Genomic DNA, 10927 nt, shown 5'->3' with positions numbered 1-10927 from the left:
ACATTCAAATGGTACAACTTTTACTTAAAAACCTTTTAATTTCTATATATGCTGGAGTTTTTTTTCACAACAGTCTTATTAGAAAACTAAACATAATAAACTTTCTTGCTACTAAATAATGGTATGCGTGAGATAACAATTACATATGATCCTTTTTATCCAAAAGGTTAAATTAAGTACTGCAGATTAGATTAGTGTTCACAGCAACAATTTTTTCCATTCATTTCTGTGCAGATGGGGTAATTAAGTGAAAAGAAGAGCAATAGGTGTCTGAACTGCTGGAGTCAAAGACAGATGATGCAAGAAAGAGTCAGATATTACCTTAAAAATGCAAATGAATTCAACATCATGTCCTCTATCCCTCATGTAACATGAGTGCATGACATTTAGTTATCGTCCTCATGGTTTAGGAGAACAGCCTGATCTATTTTTATGATCTACATGATCATATAAACATAATTTATCAAAACAATTCATTTTGTAAATACAGATCACAACTTCAAACTCAAAGAAATGTTGTGCCGCTCTTCAAGTCAAGCAAGCAAAACAAAACAAAAGTAAATTTAGAAATAATTTCACTTTAATGAATACCAATTTTTATATGCATAAATAAACTTAAATCCTGCCCTGGAATAATCTATGAAAGAAGCATGGAAAACGCAGTGAAGCTTCCATGTGAAAGGCTGTAGGTAAGTTTGCATTAACGATGGAAAATTTCGCAGATCAAGCAGCACTCTCTCCTTTGCAAACGTGTATTTTTTCTGTTATTACCTTACAATTGTGTCAGGACTTTGTGTATCAGCACAGCTTGAACTCATCAGCAGCTAAGCTTGTTATGGATAATCTTATTTATTCTACCACCTCTCTGCAAGATAATCACATTATGGTTCTCTCAAGGGCTTATCACCTTGAATCCACCCAGGACCTGCAACATGCACACAGAGGGAGAAAGAGATGTACAGATGAAAACCCAGCTAAATGTCTTTTTTTCTCTAGGCTTAGCATGATTACAATCCAGACTGAAAATTATAACTGCTACTATTAAATCTTTCCAAATAACAGAATTAATTGGCATAGAAATTAATTATAAATGTTATTAATTAGATTTTGATAAGGAATGAACATTTATATTTTCTATTAAAAATGTAAGGAGTCTATTACTCCCTAATACTCTTATCTGCAATGAGTTACCAATAATCCCAAAGACTACAGATATGATTTCTGTAAGAAGACCAAGATAATATTTGCCTTTCAATAAGGCACAGTGTAAAAGGGATACTTTCCTCCAACCTTCTACCAAGAACAAGAAAAAAAGCATTTTTTTGAGTAACTGAAAGCTGGACATTGAAAGGAATTTAATGAAGTCCTGTTAGACATATTGTTCATTGTCCAGATATTTGAAGAGACAGAATTACCTGTTATTTCATCACTTGGAGCTCTAATCCAGATTGGATTAAGTGCTGCTAAATATTTGGTTTAAATTGATCTTCCAGTGACAAAGAGATGTATTAATGTGTTCCTTTTTATAGAATCCAACATTATGTAGAAAAATATAAGGATAATTGTTTTGAATGTAAGAATTTTTTTTTGTTTGTTTGTTTTTTTTTTTTTTTTTGTTTTTTTTTTTGTTTTTTTTTTTTGTTTTGTTTTAAGTATGTCAAATAAATGTATCAGAGCCTGTGCTTTTATATACTTGGGAAACACTTCACAAACCAAGTCCAAATTAATTTTCATCCAGGGAATTCGTATTATCCATTAGGACTTCCCTTTGAAGGTGGACTTTGACCCTTTGAGTTGTTTGATCCTATTTGATCCAATATGATGACTAAATTGGTAAAACTAAACAACAACTCTGTCTTCATTGTGCTCTCAGACTAATTTCCCTCTCCCTAGTGTCTATTAAGACTGTCTTAAACACACCAGTCTCGCTGCACACAGTTCAATATGTCCTTATTTTCATATGTTGCCAGTCAGCAGAAGTTCTGTGAAATATGAAACCAAGATCTGTCTTCAGAAGCACTCATTTATTGTAGAAATTTGGTGTCCCTTTGGGCAGAACATAACCTTAAATGCCAGAAGCTTTTTATTTGGCTGTATTCTTGTGTGACTCACGTGGGTATTAGCTTGTATTTATAAACACCAGATACTTAATTCCCATCTCTATAACTGCTCCTTACATAAGCACAAATGTTAGCACACCCTGTGCAGTGTGGGAGGTGATTAAGTGTGAAGTGCTATTGTGAATTTCAAGTGGATCCTTCTGAATGAAGTACAACATGCTGTGCAAAGTGAAAAGATTCAATTGTTTGATTTGGTGCTCCTCCTCCTTCCTTTTCTCCACAGAGAAGAATTTTCAGTGTTAGAAAAAGAAGACAGTGACATATCTTAAACCAGAAACAAAATCAAGCTACAGAATTTTTCAAAATATATTTTATGATTTAGACGTAATTATTTTAAATTTTTGTTTATACAGTATTCTTTTGTGACAAAACTCTGCTGTGATGTACAGCAGTAAAAACACACAGTAAAGAAATGAGATTGCTACGATTTCCTTTTTTTCTAAATGTTTTCCAGACATAGAGAAATATATCTAAAAATTCACAAAAAAAGCACAAAAATATAATTTATTAAGGAAGGTAAACACACTTATTTACTTAAGCTAATATGAATAGTACCAGAAAAAAATGCATATTACCATTAAGGGGTCAAAATGAGTCAAAGTTATGAGATACCATATCTCATAACCATATCTCATATATATATATGGTATACATATATATCAAATATAGCTTTGCTTCACTCTCCTCATGCTCAAACACTTTCTTTTCATATTTTTAGTTCCTTATTGTATTTTCCACATAACCCACCCTTCATGTACAATTTGGAAGGTTTTGTAACCACTGGCAAAGGGGATGGTCTGGGGACCAGGTCCTGCTCATGAGGAAATTTAATACATCTCCCCTGAAATTCCTAGAACAGAATTACACAACATTTAGTTCTCTAATGACCTTTCTGGATCAGGAAGCAAAGTAGGACAGACAATGGCTTATTGGACAGTGTAGTTGTTTGCTTTGTGTAACCTCATTTTAGATGCCTGGGGTAATGGTGAATGGTGATAAAAGGAAAAATGCTAGAGACTGGAGGGGAATACAGGAAGTGGAAGCCAGGGAAAGTAGTAATAATTTAGATTGGAAAAGACCTCTGAGATCCCCAAGTCCAACTATTAACCAAGCACCACAATGTTGACCATGAGAGCTAAAGGTTATGAGGAAATCAATAAAGTATGTTTTGAGCTTTGTTCTCATATTTTACCTACACCTCAGTCATTCATAGATGCTTTGGCTGGGTCACTCGCTGGCTGTGCCATGGGCTCAGAAGCAACTGCTCAGAATGTGGTCCTGCTCAGCATGCTCAGCCCCACAGGACTGGCAACAGACCTGAGCTGGCTGCCTCAAGCTTCCTAAATGGAAGCTTTCTAATTAATTTTTAATGGTCCCTGTGCATCTCACCTTACCTAAATCATCAAGGGATTTTTTATTTGGTGTACCCATTCCCTTTGTTGGTTCAAGAAGAGGAGGGCTGACCCATCATCAAACACTTATGTATATTATCAGATGCTCAACAGCTTATTCAAGAAAAATGTCACTGACCCCACTGCCCCTCCTGTGTGCACAGAAGTCAGTGATCCCACATGCAGGTTACTGAGTTTCCAAAATGAGGCTGGTGATTTTCATATATTACACCCTGTGGGAAGGGAAAAATATCATCTTTGAGAATACAGATCTTGGCTTTTCATCACAGAAGAGAGATTTCCTTTCTAGACTTCACTCCTCAGAAATGAAACTGATGATAAAAAGAGCTTATCTCCATCTCCAACTTCTCGCCCTGTGGCAGTATCTCACCAATTTCCCTTGATGAACTAGAAAGACTCAGATGATTTATAGGATTTTTAAGGAACTTTCCATTTTCTCTGTGGTGTAGTCACCTTATTTAATCTTTTGAAAGCTCTTTTTTCCAGATTTCAACTTTTTGCTTAGAAATAACAATCCCAGATATAATTATAGTAAAAAAGTTATGTTATTCAACTATGCTGTTCACAGTTTTTCACCTGGTAACAGTCATAGATCCTGTGGTACTCTTCACCATGCATTAAACCTCACTCTGACCTCCCTGCTGGTCTGATACCTCCTGGTGCTATAAAGGCAAACCATCAGTACAGCTCAGAACTAAATTAACATAAACAATTTTCTTCAGTTTGATCTATCTGCTCACTGATTTAAACAAACTAGTTAAAACCAAGAGGTGTTTCCAGCCCTTGGTTCTTCATCAGTATTTAAGACTGTTGCTTCCTGTTGTTAATTTCTATGTCCTGTAGCTTCTTTTAATTACTGATCTGCTGTCTCTGCAGTAAATGCAAAAATTAATAAAATATTGCAGACAGATTTGCCTTGTAGCAAAGTCAAGACTGCTTATTTTGAATCCAACATTCTCACAAACTCAAACCTTTTATTTCTTGGCAACTCCTTTTTCTTTTTTTTTTTTCTTTTGATACTGAAATCTGTATTAACACAAATCTCAAATACTGCTACTAAGTATACTTTGCTTACATGCTGATATATATTTCTAAAGAGAATACAGAAAGATCAATAACTGCAAGTAAAACGGCCTATTGTAACTTACAATACTTAAGCTAAAAGGAAATTTATAAAATAAAAACGGCAACTTTTACATAGATTTTAATGTATGGCATTCTATTACTTCAGATCTTGTACTTGAATATACACTTTTGTATTAAAAAGACCAGAACTTCTGCCAGTGTGAATAATAATAGTTCCCGTATTTTGGGTATATGGTTTATTGGAACTAAGAGTTTCAACTTATAAATTAAAAAGAGTCTTTAGTAAAATTTCAAAGATTTATTTTTCTTGGTTTTTTCATTTGTTTATTTTTGTTTATTTTTCTTTAAAAATTTTTTGGGGTTTCTTTGTTTTTTTGGGTTTTTTTTTGAGTTTGGGTATACATGTGGCTGAAACATCTCTGCAAATATACATACACATCAGTGTTTACAGGGAATCTAAGGGAAGGCTAGTTAAAGAAATATCATTAGGTTAAGCTCTAATTTCTGGCACCCACAACTGAAAGCATCCATGAAGTTGTTCTCTGACAGTCCCAGGAAACAATTGCAGTTGTACTGTAATATGCTCAAGCAAAATCAGTTACAAGCTTAAAATATTTCTGTTCTCTCCTACAGAAAGGAAACCCTCCTAGCTCCTTCATGCAAACATTGTCACATAAAAACAAGAAATAGGGGCCACAGTTTAGCCTAGAAGCTGTGAATATCTAATGGATTCTGTCTAAGAGACAAAATTCTCCTCTGCTTCCCTCTTCCCTTCAGACACCTTTGCATATCACGCTACAGCCTGTCTCATCCACACTTGTGGGGTTACATATCCAAGTGCAACAGGATCAATCATCAATTCTGTGTCACCACAACACCCACTACATAAATAAAACAAATTAAATTCTCAGGCTGTTGTTCAGGTGAGCCTTCCTCTGCAGCTGCCTGTATGTGCTCGTGAAATCTCTGTTCCTCTGTTAGATTCTCTTAAGGAAGGAATCCTGTCTTTCCTTTCCATCTTTATACAGCATTTGACACCCTATCAGCGCTTGCTGTGTTAATTAATAGCAACAACAACTAATTAAATAGCTTGATTGAATTCGGTATGCTAAGTAGATGGATAAAATGCTTTAATTGGTCACACTGGATGGACGGTGGACGAGTGAGGTTTTTACTTCACATGTTTTCACTTTGTCAAGACTGACAACCCTTTTCCTTGTCTTCAGAGCTGAAAGTACTTAGGGAAGTAATGCATTTAAGACTGATATAGTAAATTCATTATTAAACAAAACAGTAGAAAGCATTCCTGTACTAGCATACAGATAAAAAATATTTTTTTTTTCAGGTATTTAGTCTTCACCACTCTTTCTCACCAATGAAAATTTTGCTGAGTAAACCATCACATTGTTTCTATGTGCCTGTATGCAAGTTACTCAGAGCATTACAAATACTGAATGGTTTGAATAAAAAAGGGAAATCAAATCCTACCAAGAAAATTCCAAGACAAGAGACCAAGCTTTAAAATATCCCTTAAAATTCCACCCAGTAGAAGGTTGAAATTTTCACCCAGTGTCAATGATTCCATGCACGTGTCTACATGTGTCAAAGCACACCAGAATGAAATATAAGAACAAAACATCCCTCAAGAGCAGTATAGCCTTGAAATCCAGGGACAGATGCAGAGGAAACCAGAGTAATTCTGGATGTGATCCTTGCTACTCTGGGAAAATACTCCAGAGTCTCCGGGTCTCCTCTCTTGTTCCACTGCTCACTGCTATCATGGAGGTAAACAAGAACATCTTAATGTAGATAAACTCAGACCAAGTGTAATTCACATCCAAAATGAATGACCAAAACTAACAAACAATTGGTTAATCATGGCAATGTTCCAGTGACATTTTATAGGGAATAGTGAAGTGTTGCCAGTCAGGAACATTATTATTTCACTCAAAAGATTGAAAGACCACCCCACACAGCAGAAAAACAGTCACTGACCCAGGCATGGAGGAGTGGGAGGATGGGAGGCACTCAGTCGTGGTTTGTGTCCTTGGGGAGAATCCCAATCCCAAGGGAGGGCTTCCAGTCACAGAGCCACAGCTTTGAGGAAAACGACTTCAGGGGTTTCTGTCAGGGGCATTGTGGTGTACATGCCACAGCCAAAGTGAGACCAAAGGGTGTGAAAGGCTGGTGGGCACCACGACTCTACAAGATCCACAAGTGCCTGATGGAAATAGTGCATAAATAAAATATTAAAAATTAATTATAAAATACTATTTATAGTGCCTTATGAACATTGCATTAATAATGTCAGCATCTGCCAGAATTTGATAATAGTCTCAAAACTAGATCCATTATAGTCAAAAATTATGAAAGTCTTTAGTATGCACTAAAGGGTTTACTGTCACAAATTTTATCTTTTTTTCTATTTGATCAATTAGTAGTTTATTGTATCTGAGCTTTTCATTCCCTGTGTTTTAGGTCTCCATGAATCTGCTGTTCATGTCTACTGGATGATTGGGCTAACAAAGACTACAGGTATCAGTGTGTGAATTCCTAGCCTAGTTTTTAAAGGCACATTACAAGACAAAATTTAAAATATTGTCTGTTTTGTAGTTTCTCTGTTAGATAGTTTTTTGTACTATAGACACCCATATAAAATTGCATTTAAATAATTAATCTTTCATAAAACTTTTTTTAAAGATAATTTCATGTTACAATATAATTAAAGTTCTGTAGTAATTCAGTTGTACAGAAGATAAACTGTAAATAAACTGCTGCTTCTATGATTCTGTGAATTAGGACATAATCCATGTTGCTTATTAAAGGCTGTTTATTGAAGGCTGAGTGTTTATTTTTCCAGTTTGCAGTTATACCTTTAAATTGTTAGAGAGAGAAAACTTGGAGATTGAAGAGGATCTGCAAACAAACAACCAATAACAAATTGCAAGCTAGGCTAAGCCTAAAAATATTTTCAAGCTTTCACTAACTTTTTTTTCAACAAACCCCACTAAGCCACAACCACCCATCCAAATCATTCAAAATCCATTACTAGAGCAGAAAGATATACCAGCCAGAATTTTCTTGCTGTTTTTGACTGTGGTTCACAGATTGAAGTAGCAACAATGAAAACTAAAGTGGTTACTTGCACAGCCTCCTAGGCTAGATCCTTAGCTAACAAGGCAACATAAAACTGCTCACCAAAACAGGAACAAGGCTGCTAGAGATCAGCCTCTGAGCTCAAAAGATTAGGGATTTTCTTTCTATATCTGTGATTTTTTGGCACTGCTTACAAGCAAGCTTAGCACTTGTGAGGAAAAGTCTGTAACTTGCAGGTTATTTCTGCCAGGATGGGAATTTTCTAAAAGTCTTTTGTACTGAGCCCTAACAGCAAAAACCCATGCATCATTCAGCTTGCCTCATTCACAGAAGTAGTGCATTTACTATATTAAGATAACCTTTTAAGGAATGACCTAATTAAAAAAATTGAATGAAGGAAAAACAAATCACTGGCACTTTAATGTAATTGTAAGAGAAAAGGCTGTGTTAACTGCTGATCCTCAGAGAAATCCAAAACCAGCAACAGGAAAATATTACCACTCAATAAAAGTCTTGGCAACTTCCCACTGAGACCTGAAACACAATATGTCCCCATCAAACACTCACCAACTTATTGGATCATTAGGTAAAAGCCAGAGTCAGCTGAATAGAGTGCTGGTCTCTTTAAAGCTGAAATAATTCCTAGTACAATAAATAAAGCAGGCACAAATAGCCCCACATAATAGGAATCATTAGAAATAACAAATATTAGAAAGGGATGCGCTAATCTGTGTCACTTTGAAAAGTTTCATAGTGAAGTTAACTTTTCTTTGTCATAATGTTCAAGAAATAATAGCAGTCCAAACAACGTTACTTTCCATCTTCTGTAAACACAGGAACCAGAATGTCAAGGACATGAAACTCCAATGTTTCTCAGTGGAACTGGAAGAAGGCAGATGGAAAGGAAAACGGCATCTGAAAATGTTATTGCAAATAACTCCCATTGCATAAATGTGCAAATAAAGGCAATATTTTTTTAACTTTCTGTTCTTTGAAAAATATTTTCTTTTAAGGTCCTCTTAAGCTACTACCATCTATCCAGAAAACCTTCTGATTTTGCTCCATCCATACCTTCTAGAGCCCCTTCTTCTTACTTCCATTCCCCTTTATGACACTTTAGTACATCTCACAATTCTGTTTCTCTCTCCTTTAGTGATGCCTCTCTCCTGGCTTCACCATTAAATCTCCTTCCCTGACTAATCCCTCAGGTCTGTTTCATGACCCCTCTCTCATGCCTTGTCTCTCAAGTCTCCTTTCCCCTCTCTTCCACCTCCACCCTTCCTTTTCTCCTTGCTGCTTATGACTGAGAGGTGAAAATAACCTCTGCACCACCTAATGAAAATAATCCCTGAAGATCCTCTTCAAGAAGATAGGCATATTCCTACAAACCAAATATCTATCTCAATGGAGAGAAAAGTGCCCTTTTCCATTAGATTCCATTATATTTCCATCACATTTTTTCTTCTTTACACACTTTCAATGTTCTTGTTGGATATTAAAAAAAAACCACCAAACAAATAATGTGAGAAAATTATAACTAGATTAATCAACTATTAGTGACGGAGAGTGAGTGAGGAAGTGTGAATTCCCCTGACTTCCACAATGCACTGTCTAGGTCAGCTGCTAACAACAGGTGTAGATCTGTTGACAGCCAGGGACCTAGGAGGATTTATGCCATTTAGAGAACTACTCCAGTATTTGAATGCAAGAAAAATTGGGAGCCACCTGAGTCCTGTGTAAGGAAAATCAAATAACTTATTTTCAAGCATTTTTTCATAGGAAAACAGACTTTTTAGCAGCAGTCAATTATGTTTTATGTATTATTTTCTTAGACAACAACAGAATGTTTAACGTTCCATAGCTCTCATTTAACTGGTTTTTTTTTAATACTTACTCAAGTAGTTTCTATCAGAAAAAAAGACACAATGAAAATATATAAGAAAGTAAATATATATGAAAATACATTTACTTTCTTTTGATAAGAAAACCCATTTCTGTTCAACCCTCTTGTACTGGTAAACTCCTTGAAAGACATAAGGAAGCAGTGGCACACAAGCTATAACATTACAGCATTTGTAATGAATTAGATTTGCCGGACTTGACACAAAAAACCCAAAGAAATGTGCAATATTGTAATTAACTATTAACTGGACTCTATGTGCAACTGTGAGTATAATTCTTTTCTGCTTTATGCTTTTTTTTTTGCATGAAGCTCTACTCAACAAAACCTCTGCCACATTCAAATGATGACAAACAGTTTTCTTGCACTCAGTATTGAATAAAATGTGTTCATCTTCTCATCCAGAATGAAATTTTGATGGGACATGTGGGAAAACAATAGATGACTTGGATGAAAATCTTTTTTGTGGGATAATTTTCCTGATCTAAGTTACAGCGGCTGCATTCATGTGCTCCAGGGGAAGAGGGCTTCAGAGATAAGGAAAAGAGATTTCAGCAAGGTTTCTTCTTGCATCTTTGAATCCTGTGATTCCTGAATCCTTCACAACTCAAACTCAGAGACAGCAGTGAAATTTGGATGGGAAATATTTTTTTTTTTACTTATTTGTTGTTTATTTCAAGAAATCAGAGAGTACCCTCTTGAAATAACTTAGGAAATACTGGCTTCATGTCTTTACCCAGAATATACTAAAAAAAAAAAAAAAAATTAAAACAACTTAAGTACACTCGGAGACAAGAGTTTAAGAAAACACATTATTTTTCAAAAATCTGCTTTCCCTCAAAAAAAGAAAAAAAAAAGAAAAACAAACAAACAAAAAGCCCCCAAACAACCCCAAAAACTCCAAAAACCATGCCACTCTAAATCAACAGTCTCCTACATTTCAAAGGCTAAGCAGGGGTGGAAACATAGAAGCTTTAAGGTACCTTTTCTTAAAAGGCAAAGTGTAATTTTCTGTTCCATTTCTGCCTGTTTTCACCTGCTTGTAGGGCAGTACTGCCTTTATAGCACACTCAGTTACACTCTCTAGGCATTCTCTGGCTGTTTTAGCCTAAATTCTAGTGGCTTTTTTTTTAATGTGTTGTAGGGTTTCAGTGTCCTAGCACCTCCTTTCGTAGGTGTTTAGGGGTAGCAAGGATGCCTAGCATCCAGCAGAATTACATACAGAAAATTTCTCTGGAATGCTCTGGTTGTGGAAAATGTCTCTGGAATGTTCCAGCAAGATGATCAAAGGCATGAACATTGCAGCCTCCTAG

The 10927-nt window shown here is 35.6% G+C and overlaps 1 long non-coding RNA gene across 1 annotated transcript; it reads left to right on the top strand.

Annotated features, from left to right (window-relative positions):
• The first annotated feature begins 400 nt into the window (after positions 1 to 400).
• On the top strand, positions 401 to 8694 carry LOC121344758. The gene is made up of 3 exons (XR_005953879.1): positions 401 to 689; positions 7097 to 7153; positions 8551 to 8694. It is a non-coding gene; the product is annotated as an uncharacterized LOC121344758 (long non-coding RNA).
• Positions 8695 to 10927: the final 2233 nt, after the last annotated feature.

Source organism: Onychostruthus taczanowskii, unplaced genomic scaffold, assembly GCF_017590055.1.
Source record: "Onychostruthus taczanowskii isolate IOZ18803 unplaced genomic scaffold, ASM1759005v1 scaffold67, whole genome shotgun sequence".
Classification (NCBI taxonomy): domain Eukaryota; kingdom Metazoa; phylum Chordata; class Aves; order Passeriformes; family Passeridae; genus Onychostruthus; species Onychostruthus taczanowskii.
This window is presented reverse-complemented; position numbering and strand designations above follow the sequence as displayed.